Here is a 25,305-nt window from a genome sequence, read left to right on the forward strand (position 1 = left end):
ACACGTGTTCATAATTTATTTTGACAGTGGTCGAAAAATGTGCTCTCGTCAAACGAACTTCCTTTGACGTTGCAAGGCATAGCGTTGTTCTTTGAATGAAAGAGTGTGTAGTCTGAAGGGACCGTCCATAACCGCTTTTAAACTTACGGTTATGCAAAAAGCCTCACACGGAGTATATTGTGTCATATTGTAACTCTCAAGTGTGGGCCAAACTGTAAAACTATTGAAAAGTCAGTTTCACGCACTCTGTGTTGTATAGTTTTTGAAAAACACAATTAATCACATGAATGCCATAACGTTGGTTGTTGTCAAGATGGAATTTGGCCACATAATTGTCCTGATTGCATACAGTGAATGATGATTTCTGTCTGAAATTGTACGTGAGTAGCACCACGTCAGAACTCGACTAAAATCATCAGGCGGTAATAAACTAGTTTTATGGTATTTTTTACATCATTCATTATTTTGGGATGGGGGTGGGTGTGGGGGTACAGTCGTAATATATAATTACAACTAGAGAAATAAAATGAAAACGTCTTTAAAAAGGAGTGTTATTTTAAATTTCTCGCAATTTAACATGTGTGTTTTCATGCATGCAATAAAGGTAGTTGTGAGATGAAGTAACATTTACTGTACGTAACTCAGAGATGCCATCCCATTTACCAGACATTTAGAGACGAGATGACATCACAGCAACTCACTGTACAGTAAAATGATATCACATTCACAGTAAATGTACACATGGCTACATTGTTTAAAATGACATGACATCACATACATACCATGACATCATGGGCCAGTACATGACAGTGAGATGACATCACTTTCACTGTATGTGAATCACTCTAACTTGAAATCAAACAATACAACAGGAAAAGGTGTGCATAGCAATATGAAGTGATGTCGCTATTTCAGAGAAATACTGCCAATGTCAGATGATTCATGGTGAGAGTGACACAGAGTTCAGTAATTTTGGTTGCGCAAATTGCAATGCATGTAAAACGTATGTTCACAAATTAATTTTTCTAAAATGGTCTTAATATTGTGATTTTACAAGTAATGGTTGTTTTTTCTTTGAACTTCGAACCCCCCCCCCCCCCATATTTCTTATCCTTGGTGTAATTTCTGTCACTCCGAGCCCATCTGTGCAACAAATTTCACCAAATTCCGCTCCGAATTGTTAGTAGATAAATGAAATTGGTGAGATTCATCACACAGATCGTCCCAAGTAATCTCAAGTAATGTAACAGTCATTTCAATGCAAAGTATTTCTTTGTGGAGGAGAGAGTTATTACAAAAGACGAGATCCTAATGTCGTGAATTTGTTTTGTCCTATTTGAACTGTTGTTGACTTATTTTGTAACTAGAAGACAATGTTTCCTACATGAAGGCCAATCTAATCATTACACGATAAAGTTGTCCTTCTATTAAGGGCCAGTCCTACTGTCGCCATTGTGTTTCATAGTCCTATTTGCCTGCCTTTTAGAGTTTGCCGACAAACTACGTTTTATAGTGCAGTATAAAACTAATCAAGTTCTGGATAAAATGAATCAACATATGCACATCACTTGTAACTTGCAAGATTTACTGCTGTATACAACTAAGTCACACTTAACTGTATGAAACAAACAGTGCTGTATGTTAAATAGATCAACACTAATAGTTACAGTGCTGTATAAAAGAAACACAAGACAGTGCTGTATTAAACAAACCAGCACTGTATTACAGTACTGTATAAAATAAAATGACACTAACAGTGCTGTGTAAAACAAACACTGGTCTATGAAGTAAACCAACACTGAAGTTACAGTACTGTACATTTGTATAAAACAAACCAGCACTTAATTACAGTGCTGTATAAAACAAACCAACACTTACAGTGCTGTATAAAACTAGCCAACACTTAATTACAGTGCTGTATAAAAACACAAGCACATACATATACAGTACTGTATAAAACAACCCAACACTTACAGTGCTGTATAAAACAAACCAACACTTAATTACAGTGCTGTATAAAAACACAAGCACATACATATACAGTACTGTATAAAACAACCCAACACTTACAGTGCTGTATAAAACAAACCAACACTTACAGTGCTGTATAAAACAAACCAACACTTAATTACAGTGCTGTATAAGATAAACCAACACACAGTGCTGTATAAAACAAACCAACACTTAATTACAGTGCTGCATAAGATAAACCAACACACAGTGCTGTATAAAACAAACCAACACTTAATTACAGTGCTGTATAAAATAAACCAACACTTAATTACAGTGCTGTATAAAATAAACCAACACTTAATTACAGTGCTGTATAAAATAAACCAACACTTAATTACAGTGCTGTATAAAATAAACCAATACAGGGCTGTATAAAATTGATATTGCGCAAATTGAAGGAGCAAGCAAGGAAATCAAATTGAAGTGGTTTGTATAACAATTAAAAAGATTTTAATCCTGGGATTGTTGTCTAGTACTTGAGTCTGCTTCTACTGTTAGTGCTAGTGATTGGGGAACAAAAGACGGCCTGCATGCTGTGATGCACTACCTAGCAATTACCAGTCACGTACAGCCTTGCCACACTTTTCATAGTCTGTGTAACTTAGTGTAAGATACCGACATTCGTGCCACGCTATCAGCCAGCACTGATGTTCTTCAGCCCTATCTGAAGCCTGATAGGGCTGAACAACATGATGTATCTTACAGTCCATTCTTTTCAAAGTCTGCCAGAAATTTCTAGACTTGGGTCAAAGTTCGCAACTCTTCTAATACCTTGTCCACAAGATATGATGTCTACAGATTGGCTAATAACAAGCACTTTAATATATAATAATGATAAGCATGGCTTGTTCATCTTCATGCTATCTTAATACTATCCTCACTTTGTTGTTTATTTCTGTTTAGCCTCTAATTTTGTTGTTGTTTATTTTTGTTTAGCGTGGCTTACAGTCAGGTAAAGAGAATTGTTGTACAGATTTTTTTTTTTTTTTTTTTTTTTTTGTACACAGATGCTCGAATTTATAAAACAGGGCTCAAATTTTACTTCTACACAGGATAGTTGCCGGAATAGTCAAGATAACTGTTTCTGCAAGTTTTTGTGTGATTACCATTGGTTTAACAAACAACATGTATTTGGAAGTGGTTTGCCTCCCTATGCAATACTACCACCTAATAAATTATGATAGCTTACATGTAGTTGTGATATATTTAATGGTCTATATGTCCTCGGCCCCTGGACTACTGATAATTTTGAGCCATGCACTCACTGTACATGTGATAATATGACTGGAATGGATTCCAACTATGTAACTTGTAAGAATGTGTATCTGAAAACCCAGTTTAATACAATTTACTTACTTGTATAGTGTCTGAGTAGTACTAGTACAAGACTGTTTTTCTTACTAAGGCCAAAAAAAATGTTTTTAAAAAAATAATTATTTAATTTATTTATTTATATATTTATTTGTTTGTTTATTTATTTATTTATTTCCAAGGATGGCCTACAGGACTAGTCGCAATTAACAGGCTCCAACAATAAAATTATACAAAACAAACACCACAACATGCACAAAATAGTGCACTTGAATGGAAAGATGGACAAACAATTAACACCTAAAGTAAAAATTAACACATAAAATAAAAATTAACACATAAAATAAAAAAAATGTATCACATTACAACACTTAAAGTCATCAACGAAAGGTTCTGATTATGTTGAATTTTAGACTAGGTGAGGTCGGTAGATCTTTGTTTGAGTGTCTAGTTAAGGTACACTATATGGTGTAATTATGTTTCCGGTTTTTTTTTAATTTTTATATTTTCTTTTTCATACTTTTGTATGCGAGTGTCTAGTTCAGGTAGTTATGTTTTCCATTATTTTCCATATGGTATCTGTGTTATTGGTTTCTTCCTATCAGATGTACAGCCATTACAGATTGAAAGAACAGTTTTATATTGTCTTTTTAAGTTGATGTCAGTTTCCACATCCACTATTTCTCATGAGACTTCTCAATTTTTGTAATTATTTTTGTCTCATATATGTAAAAAATTAAAAAGGTTTAGTGTGGGAGTGAAAAACTAGGTGGGGTTTGGTAACCGAAAGGAACGAAACATTTTTTTGAGGCTGCATTTACGAAGACTTGTTGCTATGGCTTGGAAATTATTTCAATAACACTTGGTCATTCAATCTGGCAATTCTGTCGAGAAGAGATTAGATAAAAAAAGATTGGACCTAAATTTATTACGCAATATAAAAGTTGTCATACAATTTATATTCATCATGGAAGCACTAAGATTCATACACAAGTTCTCTTCTTCCACTTTTGATTGAGAGAAACAGACATGTTTTGCACAATTCGTTTGTCCTTCTTCAGTGTCTAACTGGATCTGACAGAATGATCCAAATTTGCTGGAGGTGTTGAGTAATCAGAGGTGTGAAAAGGTTAGCTTCAGTATATGTAAATTCAGGTGTGACAGTACTTGTCAGTTATGTATGTACATCTAACTGTCCATCTTTCTGTGATGATGTCACTGTGGATTGGCGCATGGTGGTATAAAGGGAGCGCCAATACCTCCATGATTGGTTGAATAAATTTGTCATTCAGCCTTCTTCGTTCGTATACATGGAGAGCTGGTTTTTTTTCCAGTTAATCCTCTTTCTCCCAACTTGTACTTAGTACTTAGTTGTGTACAAACAAATATTTCCTAGAGGATTAATTTTCCAAATTGTGGACAAAGTTTGCAAATCTTTGACCACTTTTGGGATGCCACGACTGCTCTGTACATCTACATTCGCAACGTCTAAAGATAAAACTATTGCTACATTTGTAAATTGATATTTTCTGTTAAAGCTGTACTCACTATAACTTGGGTATTATTTTTTTCAGTCAGACAACCAGTAATACATATGTTAATTAGGGGTAGAAGTAGCACAGTAACAGGTTGAAATCATGATCTTATAGGGGCACTGATTTTTGGGCGTGGACATAAAATCAATTAATTTGATTTATTGTACCATATTATATGTGCAGCTCTACAAATATATTTATCCACAGGTGATTCAATACAGTTCAAGGTATACTTATTAATGAGCAAGTCAATTATATCTAACAAAACAATTTAAGAAAATTTTGAAGTTGCAGCTACAAAATGTAGTGCAGCTTTAGGGCTAGTAATCAATTTAGTTTCATCACAAGTGGTACTCGAAGGATGCAGTGATATTGCATTGATGTACAGAGCACAGATGTAGTGAATGTTGAGAGGTCAATATGTCCATGTAATACCTTGTTTTAGAGAGAGAACATAGTCATGATATTGATACTGGTGCTTTAATTCTTTTGTCGCCTGTAAAAAAAAGAATTTTTGAGAGGGCTTCATTTTGTATGTATTGATTACCCATGTTACTTTGTTTGGGAGAGAACACAGAAATTACACAAGTGCTTCAACTTCTCTTGTTGCCTCGTTCAAAAAGAACACAGAAACTTTAACAGGGCTAAGTGTCCATGTTACCTTATTTGGGGAGAACACAGAAATGACACAAATGCCTTGTTCAGAGAGAACACAGAAACTTTAAGAGGGCTAAGTGTCCATGTTACCTTATTATGAGAGAACGTAGCGTGACACAAGGGCTGAATATCTTGCTCAAAGAGATGAAAAGCTTGAAATAGTTCTGTTCTATCTGAATAGTTAGTCTGTGTGTGGCATTCTACACTTTAACCTTGCGCTTCTTATGCAATTCCTGAACTGGCTAATCAATGGGGACAAAACTTGACTCCCAGTTTATATCTCTATCCAAGTATCTACATCAACTCACTCTGTGTTTACTAATTTACCCATTCTCACAAGCCAAAGCACGTATTTCTGTTGATGCAATGAAATGTTGGTGCGTTGGGGACGGTACAGTATATAGGCCTGTGGTTTTATGACGTTGGTCTAAAACTGTAATATCATAGTATGAAGTAAACTAGAGCAAGTCAACTATTATAAACCTTGATATTTTCACCACTACTACAATGTACACTAGAAAATTTAGCGATTTTATGATCTTCAGTTCTCACTCTCATTGACTAATTTTTACTACATAAATCCCTGACACTAGTATTCATGCACGAGAACACATTTCAGTCACTACTTGTTTTCACGTTTTTTGTTGTCCAGCGAAATAAGCAAAAGTAAGTGCTTAGCCAAATTTCCAGGTTAACAGTAATTTATATTTGCCAGGAGATCGCAAGAACTGTAAAAATGTCATTGATGTATATAATGGTGTGTTGTTAGTGTCATCTCATCTACTGTGGAATCCCATTCTCCAGTACATTAGATTTGATGATAGTCTTTCCAGTCAGTGATAGTGTTGTTGTGAAAGTTTTTTTTGGAAAGGAAACTCAAATGTTAGGTTGGTTTGAACTAATACATGTTATCCAAAGTTTAATTAAAAACTAATGATGGACTATTTTATTTATCCTGTTGTTAACCCTTTCATGACTGGAGACGAGTTTTAAATAATTTTGGGACCCAATTTATATGAACATTTTCATAGTTATAATAATATTACTTCATTACGAAATAACATTTCTTTAATTCCAGTCTAAAATGAAGCTGATATATGCCAAAAACTTACATAAAAACAAGAATTTTGTTCAAATAATTTTGGCGGCAAAGTTTTCAGTACTAAATGGGTTAAGTTATAGGTTTTCTATAATTAGTATGATTTATAGTGAGTTATTGGTGCCATCTCACCTCCTAGGCATTCCACAATTGTATTTGCTATCAATTATTTGTGATAGAATTGTTGAGACATGAAAAAATATTTGTTGTCATGTCAATATTCACTGTAACCATGGCAACAAGGTTATCAAGGTTTCTGTGATGTTAGTTCAATAGTCTAAAGTAAACAGTAGCAGGTAAAAGTAATATAGGAACCTTAGAGATAAATTCAGAGTCTTGCTCAGCAATGTTTTTGTTAATTAGCCCCAATGACAGAAGGCCCAAAGGGGGTACAGTGTTGAATGCCATTAATAATGTCTCCAGCTAAAATGTTGGGTTTAACCCAATATGGCTATTTGCCCAACTGGCTTTAAGTTAACTTTGGGTTCGAACCATTCGTCCACGGCTATATCATTGGGTTTTGGTCGTTTGTCCACGGCTACATGTATATCATTGGGTTCTGGTGTTTGTCCATGGCTATATCATTGGGTTCTGGTCATTTGTCCAAGGGTATATCATTGGGTTTTCGTCAATTGTCTGAGGCTATATTATTGGGTTTTGGTTGTTTGTCTTATTGAGTTTGGGTCATTTATCTAAGAGTATACATGTATCATCTGGTTTTGGTCATTTGTCTCAGGGTATGGATGCCAGTCATCTCTCTTGGTCTATACATGTAGTGCTGGGTAACCACCATTCCGGCCATTTGCTCCAGGTTACTGTTTTGGGTATGTCATTTGTCCTTTATTACATGTATCTTAAAACCAAATTCAAACCTGGCACAATGATCAGATACAGTCAGTGCATTCAGTATGTTGCCATTTCCACTGCACATGTACATGTAGCTCAAAACTGTGGTACAGACCTAGCCTACTCAAGTGTCTACCCTTGTACAGCTCTTACCTTTGACCTTGACTTTCAAGGTCAAATGCCCACATCACATCATTCAAATTTGAGTTCAAGTTAAAGAGAAAATGATTTGTACAAAACATGTACAGTGGGTCTAAACACATTAGTTAGTCTTCTTTCTCCCAGTACCATAGGAAGGTCGTACAACTTGGAAGGAGAGGTGTAACTTGTGTGCCAAGAATATAAAAACAAATGGTCAAATATTTGATAAATATTAATATATAATATTTTAAATAGAAAAGGCGCTTTAGAAATTAATAAAAAACTTTAAACTTTGCAAATCCCCTTGCAATGCAAAACAGAAAATTGAGGAAATGGTGGAAACCTAAGTTATATATTTCAGTAGCCAACTGGAATTTATCCCAGCTATCACTGTATATCAGTGATGCGATTTAACATACCACAAGCCAAGTTTTTAATGTTTTTTTACTGGAGTGATAATACTTACATAAAACCTTGCTTGGACTATTTCAGTGTAATGTTAAATGTTGATGCATGCTTTTGATGGGTATTAAAAATTATCTTGTGGTATTGTCAACACATAGTAGTAGGGATTTCCGTTACAGTTTAGTATGTGTACTGTAAAGCAACTTGTTTAAGTATTTGGTCAAAATATCAGGTTTAGGTCTGACAGTAGCTAGCAAGTGATACTGATATTGATATTTGAAATGATAAATTACCCCAAAAATATATAAACAGTACTCAGTGGCTGTAAGGCAAAAAAAAATGTTTGGTGTCAGTTACCCGACCCTACCTAGTTTTTCACTGTCGACCCTAAACATTTACTTGCCACCCTTAGCAAAAACATTGACTGTAAGTTACCCCCCCCCCCCCCACTCCACAGTCACACTCAAACACCTTCACCCACTCCCAGTATGGAAGCAGTGCATAATATATACCCCTTCGATACAGTTTAAAATCATGTATGCTGAATGAACCTGTCTTGTTTAGTCTTGACCAGTAGACTTGGTTTAATCTGAAAAAAAAAGCACAGCCATATGTTAACTTATTCTTGAATTAAAGAGCTTGGAAGTATGTGGTGTTAATGGTTCTAGAAATCTTAGCAAGTGAGTGTCAAGATTGTCAGGTATGTGGTCACTTCAACACCAAGTCTATTATGATGCTATCAAAGCAGGTATTATGACATCCAACATGTCTTTGCTAAGACATCCCAAAATAACTGTACTATTGTTATTCCGTCCGTAATCATGAAACTTTCAGACAATCACGGCAGAGAACAATGACTTTAATCGGCATTCAGGAAATGACTTGAGTGTGAACGGAAGAGGATAAAAAAAAGGCAATAGATTTCCGCAAAGTTGGCAGACCAGTAATGCGTACATGTAACATGTTGTATATAGTTCGGTGGAAGCCAACCTTTCTTGTTTTAGAATGAGAAAAGCGCTGAGAAAAGTCTATGAGAAAACTAGGGTATGGTCCCAGAATACATGCAGCATGTATTGCATGGGTAGCTTTGAATTTATTTGTATACACCTGCATGAAGACATGTTGTATTCCATACAAATGTATATACAGCATCGATGTACATGTATACTTTAATAGCTACAGTTTGTACTTGATGGGTAGCTCTGAATTTATACACTGGATAAAGACATGTCAGTGTCCCATACATACATGTAGTCTATATACATGATGTACAAAATGTACATGTATACCCAGAAATACAATGTATATATGCTGAGTCACTCTAGCGCTAAACGCTGGGTTAAATAGCACCAGAGTTCTTGTAGAATATGTATACATGCATATACATGTACCCAGGCCTACAATACAGGGTTACAACCAGAGATCCTGTATACATGTAGTATGTATACATGCATATACCCAGGCCTACAGTGTAGGGTTAGAACCATGTAGAGTATATATACATGCTGATGCATATACCCAGGCCTACAGTGTAGGGTTAGAACCATGTAGAGTATATATACATGCATATACCCAGGCCTACAGTGTAGGGTTAGAACCATGTAGAGTATATATACATGCATATACCCAGGCCTGCAATACAGGGTTAGAATCAGAGCTCCTGTATAGTATGAATACATGTACATGCATATACCCAGCTCCTGTAGACTAATTGTACACCCAGACCTACAGTAGTAGGGTATACTACAATGTAGCTCAAGATTTAATCATATGTAGCACATACCCTGAGCTGTACACAATTCATACATGGTAGCTCCAGATTGATTTGCTCGAAAAAGATGAACAAGAGTATTGATTGTAGACTTGGGTACTACATTATATACCTCGCATAGTCCAGACATTCCAGTATTGAATCCAGACTTGTGTGTATCTAGTAGTCCCAGACATTTCAGTATGGCTGCCAGTCTTGTATGTTTAAACGTCAACCCAGTGACCAACTTCTATGATAGAGTGTCATAATCTATAAACTGTCTAACCACTAATTCCAACTCCTCAAATGTCTCCACATGTCAAACATAATACAAGACTCATGGCGAGGAACAACCTCCCAAGTTGCTGTTGCTACGACGATGTAACTTGTATGGTTGATTCATTACAGACTGAATTGGTGACTACAATAAATCAAGGTTACTAAACTGATAGGGAAATGATTATTGTCAGTCCTTGTAAGTGTTGAATTACACTCTTACACAATCATCATGGCCGGTGGTAGCATGTGTCTACTGGTAGTAGTCGTAGCTTGTGTCTACTGGTAGTAGTCGTAGCCTGTGTCTACTGGTAGTAGTTGTAGCATAGCCATTGTCTACTGGTAGTAGTCGTAGCCTGTGTCTACTGGTAGTAGTTGTAGCATAGCCATTGTCTACTGGTAGTAGTCATAGCCTGTGTGTACTGGTAGTAGTCATAGCCTGTGTCTACTGGTAGTAGTTGTAGCATAGCCCGTGTCTAGTGGTAGTAGTCATAGCCTGTGTCTACTGGTAGTAGTCATAGCCTGTGTCTACTGGTAGTAGTCATAGCCTGTGTCTACTGGTAGTAGTCATAGCCATTGTCTACTGGTAGTAGTCATAGCCTGTGTCTACTGGTAGTAGTCATAGCCCGTGTCTACTGGTAGTAGTCGTAGCCTGTGTGTACTGGTAGTAGTTATAGCCATTGTCTACTGGTAGTAGTCATAGCCTGTGTCTACTGGTAGTAGTTATAGCCATTGTCTACTGGTTGTAGTCATAGCCTGTGTCTACTGGTAGTAGTCATAGCCCGTGTCTACTGGTAGTAGTTATAGCCATTGTCTACTGGTAGTAGTCATAGCCATTGTCTACTGGTAGTAGTTATAGCCATTGTCTACTGGTAGTAGTCATAGCCATTGTCTACTGGTAGTAGTCATAGCCTGTGTCCAGTGGTAGTAGTCATTGGTAGTAGTCATAGCCATTGTTTACTGGTGGTAGTCATAGCCTGTGTGTACTGATAGTAACTAGCACCTGTGTCTACGCATTGTAGTCATAGCCATTGTCTAGTGGTAGTAGTCGTAGCCATTGTCTACTGGTAGTAGTCATAGCCTGTGTCTACTGGTAGTAGTTGTAGTCATTGTCTACTGGTAGTAGTCATAGCCTGTGTCTACTGGTAGTAGTCATAGTCTGTGTCAACTGGTTGTAGTCGTAGTCATTTTCTAGTGGTAGTAGTCATAGCCATTGTCTACTGGTAGTAGTTATAGCCTGTGTCTACTGGTAGTAGTCGTAGCCATTGTCTACTGGTAGTAGTCATAGCCATTGTCTACTGGTAGTAGTCATAGCCCGTGTCTACTGGTAGTAGTCATAGCCTGTGTCTACTGGTAGTAGTCATAGCCTGTGTCTACTGGTAGTAGTCATAGCCTGTGTCTACTGGTTGTAGTCATAGCCTGTGTCTACTGTAGTAGTCGTAGCCATTGTCTACTGGTAGTAGTCATGGCCATTGTCTACTGGTAGTAGTCATAGCCCGTGTCTACTGGTAGTAGTCATAGCCTGTGTCTACTGGTTGTAGTCATAGCCTGTGTCTACTGGTTGTAGTCGTAGTCATTGTCTACTGGTTGTAGTCATGCATAGTTTGTCTACTGGTTGTAGTCGTAGCCATTGTCTACTGTATACTGTAATATATAATATATATATGTATACATGTATATTATATATATATATATATATATGTATACATGTATATTATATATATATATATATATATATATATATATATATATATATATATATATATATATATATATATATATATATATATATATATATATATATATATATATATATATATATATATACATACATACACACACACACACATATATATACACACACACACACACACACACACACACACAAATACTGATCAGGAGTCATAGAATTGTCTATGGTTTGCATATAACTTTACATAGGAAGTCACCTAGTTTACCAAATACCATGTCAATTCCTGACTCTGAGAGAGTAATTTCCTGAGGATTGTGAACAAGATGTTTTAATACACAGAGTAAAGACAGGTCTGATAGACACCGAGTCTCTACAGTTGTGTTCTTATAATAAATGTAGATTGTCTGATTGGAGGCAGGTGCAGGGTAATGGATAGGGGGAAGAGCATAGCCATATCTAGAACTAAACAGTGTAGATCACTAGATAATTGTGGGTTATGTTTCGGCATTTGAATTGTAAAATAGCTATCCGTTTTAACAGAATGCAAATATTTGATGAGGAGATAAAACCATTTACAGTAGTAATGCAACTCTGGTAATGTAACTAACTGATAATACTGGTAATGTAACTAACTGGTAACTCTGGTGCAGCTGTGGCAGGCAGTGCAATGTCATCTGATTAAAATCTGAATATGGTGAAAACTGCTTGATTTTGTGGGCGTGAACACCTACTACTACTTCCTGGAACAACAAAATCAAAGACAAATGACAATTTATGAACCGAAATAGAGGTAAATAAAAAAATTTAGCCATCATCAGGTTTTAATCAGATTGAATAATCATGCCATGCATCAACTGGGGATGATCAAATAATCTAACAACCATGGCAATGCAACCATGAATCAAACAGTCAAACAACCATGGCAATGCAACCATGAATCAAACAATCTAACAACCATGGCAATGCAACCATGAATCAAATAATCTAACAACCATGGCAATGCAACCATGAATCAAACAATCTAACAACCATGGCAATGCAACCATGAATCAAATAATCTAACAACCATGGCAATGCAACCATGAATCAAACAGTCAAACAACCATGGCAATGCAACCATGAGTCAATCAATCTAACAACCATGGCAATGCAACCATGAGTCAACCAATCTAACAACCATGGCAATGCAACCATGAGTCAATCAATCTAACAACCATGGCAATGCAACCATGAGTCAATCAATCTAACAACCATGGCAATGCAACCATGAGTCAACCAATCTAACAACCATGGCAATGCAACCATGATTCAAACAACCGTGGGAGTACATTTTGTATAACCATGAATCAACTTTCTACATGGAAATTCTACCATACATCAACTAATGTCACAACCAGTACCCGTTTTAAAACCTTTTCTACACATTGTGATCCTCTAAAATGCAGCTAAATCGTGGAATGACAGTATGTTGACATTTAAATCTTACACCACATACAAGTTACTACAACAATGTAATTCACCAGGGTACTGTGTTCAGGGTCAGTTTAGTCTGAAACATTCTCTAGTATATGTATCACCTTACCTGGCCTACTTTTGGTGTCTTGTAGACCTACATTATAAAAATAGATGTTTTATAATAGACTGTGTCTAGGAACAACAACGTGAAATGTTTTCATGTTTTGGATTGATTGAGTAGAATAAAAGACATCCTTGAGAATAAGGTGAAGGACCCCACTGTACAGTGTACTACAGTACAGGTACTACAGTACAGGTACATGTATGTCAGTACAGGTAAACAATGTAGTACAGTGTACTACAGTACAGGTATGTTCAGTACAGGTAAACAATGTAGTACAGTGTACTACAGTACAGGTATGTCAGTACAGGTAAACAATGTAGTACAGTGTACTACAGCACAGATATGTCAGTACAGGTAAACAATGTAGTACAGTGTACTACAGTACAGGTACTACAGTACAGGTACATGTATGTCAGTACAGGTAAACAATGTAGTACAGTGTACTACAGTACAGGTATGTTCAGTACAGGTAAACAATGTAGTACAGTGTACTACAGTACATGTATGTCAGTACAGGTAAACAATGTAGTACAGTGTACTACAGCACAGATATGTCAGTACAGGTAAACAATGTAGTACAGTGTACTACAGTACATGTATGTCAGTACAGGTAAACAATGTAGTACAGTGTACTACAGTACAGGTACATGTATGTCAGTACAGGTAAACAATGTAGTACAGTGTACTACAGTACAGGTATGTTCAGTACAGGTAAACAATGTAGTACAGTGTACTACAGTACATGTATGTCAGTACAGGTAAACAATGTAGTACAGTGTACTACAGCACAGATATGTCAGTACAGGTAAACAATGTAGTACAGTGTACTACAGTACAGGTATGTCAGTACAGGTAAACAATGTAGTACAGTGTACTACAGTACATGTATGTCAGTACAGGTAAACAATTTAGTACAGTGTACTACAGTACAGGTAAACAATTTAGTACAGTGTACTACAGTACAGGTAAACAATTTAGTACAGTTTACTACAGTACAGGTATGTACAGTACAGGTAAACAATGTAGTACAGTGTACTACAGTACAGGTAAACAATTTAGTACAGTTTACTACAGTACAGGTATGTACAGTACAGGTAAACAGTGTAGTACAGTGTACTACAGTACAGGTAAACAATTTAGTACAGTGTACTACAGTACAGGTAAACAATTTAGTACAGTGTACTACAGTACAGGTAAACAATTTAGTACAGTGTACTACAGTACAGGTAAACAATTTAGTACAGTGTACTACAGTACAGGTAAACAATTTAGTACAGTGTACTACAGTACAGGTAAACAGTTTAGTACAGTTTACTACAGTACAGGTATGTCAGTACAGGTAAACATCTTACATATATACCTGGTAGTCTAGAGATATGCAATGAAAATTGTACATATTATGAATAAACGTAGACACATCGTTTTGTATTGCGAGATACCTAGTGTACAAAACTCTTACTGTTGACAGGTATGTGTTGTTCCATCATACACCATCATACACATAGCAGGTAAACATAGAGATACCTACATGTACATAATTACAGGTAAACACCATAGGGAGGGTCTATAGACTTAACATCCACCCAAGTTGATTGACACTGTCTCTGACCAATCAGTAACCAGTATTAGTATCCACCCAAGTTGATTGACACTGTCTCTGACCAATCAGTAAACACCCATACAATGTAAAGTATTATAGAAATACCCAGTGTACTGTGTCCAGGTCATACACATACAGTAAAAGGGTACAAATGACTAGTTAGTTAGTTAGTTACCTCCAGTACTGTAACCTAGGTTTACTACAGGTACATCATACATACACAGCTACACAGCCTCTCAGGTATATATACAGGTACCTGAGATGCAAGCATGTCATGTACATTTGTGAAAAAAAAGCCAGTAAAAATCAAGACAAGTTACTTGCTTCCTGTAGTGTAATCTAGGGTACAGTGTACAGGTACATCATATACAACTTACAAGTTACAAGTAACAGGTGACACAGGTATAGAGGTACCTTGTACATAATTACCAGACTTATAAACTGAATGCCTTCCATAAGGGCAACGACTTTAGATTTTCGTTCCTACACACAATGATTATTGGAATGCAACAGAACATATGCGATGAGCTACATGTATACTTGAAGTATGTACAAAATTATATTGAATATTAACTCAATTCATTGCAAACAGCTAAACATTATGTAAAAAGTTTGTTATTGTACATACAATAACAAACTTTAAAAAAATTTTATTAATCATTTGCAATGTATTGAGTTACAAACACAGACTTGGACTATGTTGTTTCACATTGATTTTTCAAGTAGGAAGCCGTGATGAAATTGTTTTATAAATTAAAAATCCAAAATAAATACCCAATCCTCATCCATATGGCCACTTTAACATACAGTATATGATAAAAGAAGGGCATGTAAGCCGTACTACTGAGGTCTGCAAAACCTGTATCCCGTATCGTTAAGATTATAATAACTCCTAGCACAGAGCACTAATTTGTTGATTTTAATTATATTCAGCTGGTAAGATAGACTCTTTGTAGTCAATGGACTGATAACACTTGATAATTTGACATGATATTGCTATCAATGCTAGATAGATACAGTGAGATGTAAATTATGCAGTGCAGAACCTAGACATGTGTTTACCAAAAGTCTGCATTACAAGTAAAAAGGGGTCATGTAGCTTTATGTCAGCTCACACCACTTTATATGGATGCACTCATTACAAATGAGAGAAGCGTTGTAATGTTTAGAATCTCTCTTTGCCTGGCCCGACTTTACTACTATCCAATTGATTCCTATTCAAACACAAGCTTGTTTTTGGCAAATTTTGAGATGTTTTTTGGCGATATTTTCCATGTCTGAGGTACCGGCATTGCCTTGAAGTCTGCGGGGAAGGTCATTTTAAGATGAAAACAAACATTTTAAGGTATTATTTGGTGATTTGATTAAAGTAGGTTGACTTGGTAAGTGGTATAGTGGGAGTAGCTAGTATTATGTTTGCTGGCATTGTTGTAGCCAGGATGTCTGTCTTCACTCTGATCCTGTCGTTCAGTTCTCGCCCAGTAGTGCGTTTGCTTGATTGTTTTATTAGATACTGTATGCCATTTTAGCAGAGGAAAGAACCACTGAGGTCATCAGCATGTACATATTGTACCATACATGCTACCGTACGTACTGTAACGAGTTTATGACTTTGGTTTTAATACTTTGCATTATTGTGTGTTGTACTCCATCATATGGGTTGCTTTGTTGGCGTACAAGACTGTCTCGAGGGGGTAGGGATCAAAGAGATTGCTGATCTCAAGAATTTCTACTGCCCTGGAAGCAAAGGAAATGGACATTACAGATTGTAGATGACAATGGAATAGCTACTTGAATCTTCTCTCCTACGCTTTGAACTACTGTAAAGTAGCAATGCCATGTGGATGAGTCATCAAGCAGTTAAATATTTCATTTTCAAATGAGATTCTGGTGTCTTTGTTTCGAGACTATTGATGGAATTTCGACTCAATTAGAAAGTGACAAAATGGACATCAAATTGGTAGTTAGCATTGTGAAAATTGTAAATTGGGTTTGTATTGATTTGCAGGTATAACAGAGAGTGGCAAAAATAGACATGCTTGAAAATGAAAAAACAAAAGAAATCAAACGATTCCATTGTCTTCAGAACTATAAAATTCACCTTTTTGTGTTGGTGGAATTTTGCCTGATTTAGAAACTGACAAAATGAACATCAAAGTGGTAGATATAGCAGCATTGTAAAAAATGTAAGTAGGGCTTGATTTACAGGTTTCACAGAGAGTGTTAAAAATAGATACAGTGTAAAAATAAAAACAAAAGAAATCAAACAATCCCCATTGTCTTTCTAATGAAAGAACACTGTTCTTTGTTGATGGAATTTGTGACTCAATTAGATAGTAACAAATAGACACTAAATTCCCTGGTGCCGGAAATAGAATATTACTGTCTTGGCACATCATAAAAATCATGAACATTCATTTTCGTAGTCAACACCACAACTTCTGCTCCACAGTCTTCACATGTATTACTATAGGCACACATGAGAATAAGTCAACCTTCTTGGTCTATTTTGACCCTGTAACATATGAGGTAAAAAGCTATTGCAGGAACTGAGAATAAGTCGACCTTCTTGGTCTATTTTGACCTTGTAACATGAGGTAAAATGCTATTGCAGGTGCCGAGAATAAGTCAACCTTCTTGTTCTATTTTGATCGTGTACACCATGAGGTAAAAAGCTATCGCAGGTGCCGAAAATAACATGAATTTGTTAATTAATGTCAGTATCTAACACTTTGTACTGGGTTGTTCCAAAACTTGAACTTGAAAGAATCATTGACTACAGTGACATCTCTAATTGTATGGTTATATATACAAACTCATACATTTACATTTACATTTTTACATCTCAAATTTACCTCTATGTACAGTAGATCTGTGATAGCTACACATGTAATATATTTGAAGTTTGTACCAGAGGTCACCAAAGGTCATGGGAACAATGTCAACATATGGTACTATGTAGGTAGTGGTAGGTTGAATGAGTTTAACTGTATACATATGTCAGTATATATCAAATCTGTAACATCCCATAGGACATACACTATGAAATGAAAACATGCCAGTTCTGTGTACATAGTCCCCAGGCATAACATTGCTTTCTTGCACCTCACTAATTTTTACACCAGATATCAAGAAATTGAATCTTAACGCTTAAGAATGCCTAGTCTGTTTGTGGATTCTGATTTCGTCTCACATCTTGCTCAATAAGACGTTTTTCGGCTCGCGGCAGATCTCACGAGATCCAGCGTGAACCATTGCATCCATAGCAACCACGTGAGGGTGGTCAAGCTGAAAGTGTCAAACGCTTAGCAACATTTGTTCTTAACATCATCGGTGAAAGCTTGACCACGGCCACATGTTGTTTAACAACCGTTGTTGCTCTAGGCATATTTGCATATTTTGGGATCAAGATCTACAACGAAAAGTAAAATCCCTTATATAAAGTGCTGAGATGAAATTTAAATTCAAATCAGGGGAAGGGAGTTGTTGATATTCCAAGCCACGTACGAATAACCTTAAAACTAAGAACGTCTCGCCAGGTAAACATTTCTCATGGTAGTATAGTGTGGTGGGGGTGGGGGGGGGGAGCAGCAAGTGCATTATATTTCAGTATCGCAACCCACATATGATGAAAGAAAATCAGATAAACCACTCATTTTACCATAATGTGGTAGTGAAAGCCGTTACCTACATTTGTACCTGGCACAGATCTCAAGAAGTGCCATTGAGCTTCTTCTAGCTAAAATGATGTGGGCTTGGTGTTTCATTCACATGGGACATTACATGTTTTGATACAGAGCTAGACATATTTCAACTCTAGACTAACAATAACTGAGACACAATAAACACAGCAGGATCCTTTGCCCAATCACATTGAACACTGATAAGCATTGCTATTCTTTCACAGTGCAGTAAAACAGGCTTCTAATGAAAACATTACACATGGACTTGATGATTTTAATGGCTTCAGTTGTTTATTTTCTAACTGATAATCAACATATCAACTTGACTATTTCTACATCCCCACTGTGCAAGGCACCTATGTTCATTGTTTCTTTCTTTTGCATTAGAAGTTGTCTGAGGGTGTGATTAAATATTCTTCCATATGCGTGAAACACCGAGGCAACATCATTTTAGCTGTAAGACAACACATTTACCAGTCTCTAGCCAACAGAGAGGGGAAATCGTTATTACTTGCATATACATGTAGATCTTATATCATAATTTTGATAGGAGCCCAGGGCCAACTCCTTGAAACATATTTGGATATCAAGTAAAATAAAAACTATTACTAATATTCACTGTATCCCAGATCAATCCGCAAATAGAACTTACTAATATATCACTACCTCCAACTGTTGTGCTAGCAAGGACATCAACTCCTAAATAATTAAAATACTTCTTCAACAAGTAAACGTACAAGACCTGCAAAACAGAGCCGACCTCAAACTGTAACCATTCAATAGGAAACACTGACCTGCTGTGGATAATAACTGAAAGGTGTATTGTACAGTATCAAACAGAAGCAGAAAACTTGCATGTCTTTCTGTGTCATGTACCTTAATATTGGTTAGGAAATCGGTAACATACCTAGGGAAGTCAGGTAGAATTTTACCTATGTACCCTCCACTTACTCTCCCCTTCCCCTTCCCCTCCCCACAAAACACTCAATATCAAAAGTAGCAACAATGTAGGTCACAGAACTGTTATAATCAAACACACATACATACATACAGACAGGAAATAGCTATATAGTTTATTTTATAGAACAGGAAGAAATAAAGTTGACATTAGATTTATTGATTTCCTTATTTGTAGTCATTCTTTATTTTATTGTAACTGTAACTGTTTATTGTCAATGTTTATTCCAATTATGTCCAAGGCTTGTAGTTGTAAAGTTTGTAAATGTTTACTCCAATTATGTCCCAAGGTTTGTAGTTCAGTCCAGTTCAAGTAGTTCAGTAAAGTTTGTAAAATGTTTATTCCAATTATGTCCAAGTGATTGTTTTTTCCAATGTTGTATTTCAGTCCAGTTCAGTGAATTCAGTTAGTTTGTAATTATTTACTCCAGTGTCCTTGTAGTTCAGTCTAGTTTAGTGATTTAGCATAAGTTTGTAATTGTTTCCTCCAGTACGTCCTTTTTATTTCACGAGTATAAAGTTGGCGTCAGATTCAGATTCAGATTCAGCTAGCATCATATTGAGCGTCAGATTCAGCATCAGATAGCCTCAGATCCGAAGACACCCGACGGACTCAATCAAACCTGAAATAATACTGTTGAGACTACAGGGAAAGATTCTGCTTCACAACCTTTTGATGGAAGATGGAATGTCTCTGCTTGCACAATTTTAAATTTTAAATTCAAATTTTTAAAAATGACAACATATTACATATGTAAACTTAGCTTTTACTGACACCATGTACATTATTGGCAAAACGTATCAACCAACGAACATACATTGGCTGAACTTGGGGCTATCAATGTCTCGGTTGTAAGTATTTCAACTCTATTTCACATTTTTTTCCCAAATAAAAATTGTGCAAGCAGAGACATTCCATCTTCCATCAAAAGGCTGTGAAGTGGAATCTTTCCCTGTAGTCTCAACAGTATTATTTCAGGTTTGATTGAGTCCGTCGGGTGTCTTCGGATCTGACGCTATCTGACGCTGAATCTGACGCTCAATATGACGCTAGCTGAATCTGAATCTGAATCTGACGCCAACTTTATACTCGTTTTATTTCAGTCTAGTTCAATGGTTTCAGTTGGTTTGTGATTGTTTACTCCAATGTCCTTGTAGTACAGTTCAGTTCAATGAAAGGGAATGGTCCACATTTTTATGAGCCCCTCTTATTGAAGAATAACATACATTGCTCTACTAAATACAAGGTCTGTAGCATCACATGTAACTTAAGTAAACTAAATATTGATTCATTGACCTAAAATTATCAGTGACACCCAGATTGTAGTAGTCTAGTTTCTTATGTGCATTATGATCACTACAGTCACCTCCACCGTATCGTCAAATGGTTACTGTACTGTAGCGCAACATTATGTTACTCCTGATAGCGATAGTTTAATGATATTGAAGCAGTGATATAAGCTTGATGACATTGTCATGTCCCTATGTGATTTACAAAAAATGTAGTCAAACATGGCAGCTATACTCATTAAAGATTAATGAGCAACTGTCTAAAATCAAGTATTAACCTGCATGTCAGTGTGTGATAGATTACTACTAAAATGCGCTGTTCAGCCTTTCCACAGCAGACGGTTTAGCTACATTTTCGGTAAAATTTGTCAGTGTGACTATACATGGAAAGGATACATTAAGTGATTGCAGAAAACATCGAAAAGTTTAGTGTTCTTTGCTAAGGTTGGGGAACCCTGGTAACAGAAAGGGAGAAAGGGTTAAAAATGGCAGTGTTTCGTGATACATTTGTACATGTAGGTAGAGTCTATGGTGATTTTGTTTGGGAACCCAGGTGAAATAACATGGGAACCCTGTTAGATTTTACCTACTTACCGCCCTTAACAAAAACACTGATAGAAGTTAGAACTAGATTAGGATTGTACTTGTTAATGGCATGTCTACGGAGTACATCACTGATCTGTGACTATGATAATTCCTTCCATATATACTCATTATTGTAGTCACTGATCAGCTATGTAGACAGACTTGGATCATAGTGAAACTGCCAATTCATAAACCTGTCCACATTTACTTCGTTTATTTTTTAAAGTGTATACAAATTAACATGAATATGGTACTACATGTAGATAAGTGTTCTTTGGATTAAAAAAAATGACATCTCAAATTGGACAGTTAGTTAGTGTCTACCTAGCAATGCTTTCTAAATTATAGCCCAGAGACTTGGCTAGCTGACTCATTGTTCGGCTACATAATATTGACAAAGTCTCTGGGCTGTTGACCACCAAGCTACACATGTCTATAGGTGTCTAGCCAGCCCAGCGACATCCCCTATCTGAGTTGACATTCTGAATTGACTGTTCGTGTGAACAGCTTTGTCAGGCCAGATAGTCACTCCATGTAGGTATAGGCTAACTAACTCTATAAGGAGATGTTACACTCATTTCAATACACATATCAACTGATATCTACAAATGTAGTCATTAAGATTTATGTAAGTATTTACTGACTAGATTAAATAGTATCTCTAATCACAATACACATCTCCTTAATGTACCTGTATCCCAGTGACTTGTTATGGTCTCGTAATCTTAGACCCACCATGGGTCCAGATAGTATAGAGTGACTTGTAATGCTTTGCTTGTTCCTAATGAAGGTCCAGGACATCAGCAAAAATGCAAAAAATCAAAATTGCAGCTAGGAGCTAAAATACATATATAGTCATTAGCCCTTCAAGACTATCGGTGTAATGTACAATGTAGGCTAGAGAGTAATCTGGATGCCAACGTGGTCTCTAACTAGTGAAGATGTAAATCATAAGGAAACCTTGTAGGAACTAGACTAGCCCCCCCCCCCCCCCCCAACCCCCAACTAGAGAGGGGAACAGGTTCAGCTGAGTTGACTTGAAAAACATAAGTCATTTATCAATGTACTCGACTTTTCCCTTGGGTACATCAGAACATGAATTATCGAACCGTCCATTGATATACCATTGTACATATGCTACATTTTGCTGAAAGATTATTTGAAAATGGATACTACTGTAGACCAGGGACTAAACTCTCCTGTTAGTTTGACAATATATGGATGGATGAATTTGTTCAATGAAAAAGACAGAACAAGATTTTGAGACTGTACAAATGACGTTTATACAGTTGTGAATGTATGGTCATGATGGGTATACAAGTATGTGTATACAATGTACAGAAATTACATATATCACACCATTACAATCCTCATTCCTTGGAAGGGTGGAAGGTCAGCTGTTATCTCTAGCAATGCCAACTTTGATGTCTGCTATCCAAACAAAATGAAATATGTGAAGAGATCAAACAGTTGTATCTGATTCACACAATTAGTTCCTACATACTTGGCGTTTCCAATCATTTCTCATGTCTGTTTTTACCATATGGTCTGCAAGGTCAGGTTTCACTGAAAGGGTCAAAGGTCAAAGGTCATTTCCTTTTGGCGATGACAGATATTATAAATATATTGCCTTCACTGCAGTCTTACCACACATATTAGTAGTCAGTGTGGTATAAATACATTGTAGGGTGTTATTGACAGGAATTGTCAAGCGATACCTGAACTGACAGATGTCAAAATACTTTTCCAACTTTGCTGCCCCTGACAGAGTTTTGTGTAGATTGTTTATTAAAATGCTCCCTTCAGAGATTAAGATTAAAACTTTAGGTGTCTAAAGACAGTCGTCTGGCAAAGCTAAAGAAAAATGTGGTCCTGAAAATATCCTATGTGGTCCTTATGGCTCCAATGATAGGATAACACTAATGCAATGACCTGGCATTGAAACATGCCCCTTTAAGTGTCTTGTTCTTTAGAAGCTCGTTTTTCCCAACTTGCAGGGTTTTTTTTGTGTACAAAGGAATACAACCATGGTAGAAAGAGAATAGGAATACATTTTGAAGAATTTCATATAATATATTTTGAAGACGTATTAAAATAATAACTTACCTCATAAACAACTTATTTAAGAATAGAATTTAAAATATGGCACTGGTAATCCAGCCTTCGGTTTACTAAGATAGATGCAAATTAAATCTTAGTATTGTTACTTCCTTTGCACCTCATCAAACTCTCATGGTGACCAACGAGTATCTTATCTTGAGGTCGAAGTAATTTTCAAAAATTTAAAGCGAAATAAAATAAAATTCTGACCTAAGTACCCTGTTTTCTGAAGTCATGTTAATATCAGAAAGAAATATTTTTTTAAATTTTACCAAAGTACAAACATAGTAGAGGAGGCAGGCATCATCAACACCTGGTAATTAAAGCACATATCTAATTCTCACTTTTGATTGGTTAATATGCTGTTAGACTTGGAGTAGAGCCCTCCAATTAGCAAGTAATAAATATGTATATCAATTTGGATTAGTTGATATGTCTTCAAAGTGATGGGAATGTGAATGTGATAAACGTGGACATTCTTGAAGCGTTAGCTGTCTCCGCCATGAATAAATGTTACAATGAATTACCCACAAGAGTCATGAGTTGATTTCATTTGATTGGTTGAAATGTCTTCAAAAGTTGTCGGAATGCAAATCTGATAAACTTGTACATTCTAGAAGCACTATTGCTGTCTCTATAGTTGTTACATTGTAGTGAATTACAGCGAGGGAAAGTCGTGGGTTGAGTTAAGAGTTGAGTTAAGAGTTGTGTCCTAGTATTAGGTGACACTAGATAGCTTCAGACACAGTATTTATGTGGGAGTCGGAATGCAAGAAACCAGTTGCCCCCAATTGTTTCACTTACCCATTCACTTGTCATGAACTATTAATTTAAAAACTTGATTGACAATAAGCATAGTGAATAGCAACAAACCTACATTGCAAATTAAGTCACTGTATTGTCCGTACCTTTTGTTTACGGCCTTCTCAAGGAGCTAATGGCTATGTGTGGGCTACACAGGTGGCCACTGTAGTGGCCCCAGGGAAAAACTTCAAATTTTGAACAACATTTTGCATGGTTTTAAAAATATTTCCAATTTTTAAGATCTTGTTGCATCAGTTGTAGTTATTAAGAGAGAAATCTTTCAATTTTTACCAAAATTTTTGAGAAATTTGCACAAAAGTGTGGTTTTTTGGTGAAATTGTGTGTTCTTCTTGTATGACCTTTCCATTGGAAGGACATAATGAGTTGGCTTAGCTTGATGAATGCGTTCATCCAGTTGACTTAATTTCTTCCATCAGTTTGGTAAAAGGATTCCGCCAACTAAAAAGGAGTGCTCGCACTCGGGCCAAATGGCGAACTGCTCAAAACCTGATTTCAAAAGCGGCCACAGAAATCAAGGCTACAACTTAAAAGAAATCGGCTTTGACTTGTGAAAAGAACAACCCGTGTAAATTTTGGCAAAACAAGAGAGAAAACAAATGCTAGTGTTGTATTGTTCATTCAAATGGATATCTAGATGTTTGGTTAAAGTATTCCATTTCTTTCTTGAGCCATGAAAAGAGTGGTTCATCACAAACGACAGAGCAACGAGACTTTTTGTCTGCCAAGTCGTAGTGATTAACATGTAATGAATAGAACTAACTCATTTATCTTGAAGCATTCTCTTCTTGCCTACTAGCAAAAGAGAAAGAGAAAGTCAATGTTGCTAACAAAGTGAACTGTTAGTAAAGTCAAGGAGTTCATTCTTCGTTCATTTTGTGCAACTTGGGACTAAGTTACATGTATACCATTTACGTTGACGATTGTAACAATTTGAAATGTCGCCATGTTGATTTTGGACTT

The 25,305-nt window shown here is 36.3% G+C and overlaps 1 protein-coding gene across 1 annotated transcript in view; it reads left to right on the forward strand.

The window, feature by feature from the left end:
* The window catches only part of LOC144448338 (low-density lipoprotein receptor-related protein 4-like), a 92,513-nt gene that overhangs the window by 853 nt on the left and 66,355 nt on the right, over window positions 1-25,305 (forward strand). The window lies entirely within an intron of this gene.

The sequence above is a fragment of the Glandiceps talaboti genome, chromosome 17 (assembly GCF_964340395.1).
Source record: "Glandiceps talaboti chromosome 17, keGlaTala1.1, whole genome shotgun sequence".
Classification (NCBI taxonomy): Eukaryota; Metazoa; Hemichordata; class Enteropneusta; family Spengelidae; genus Glandiceps; species Glandiceps talaboti.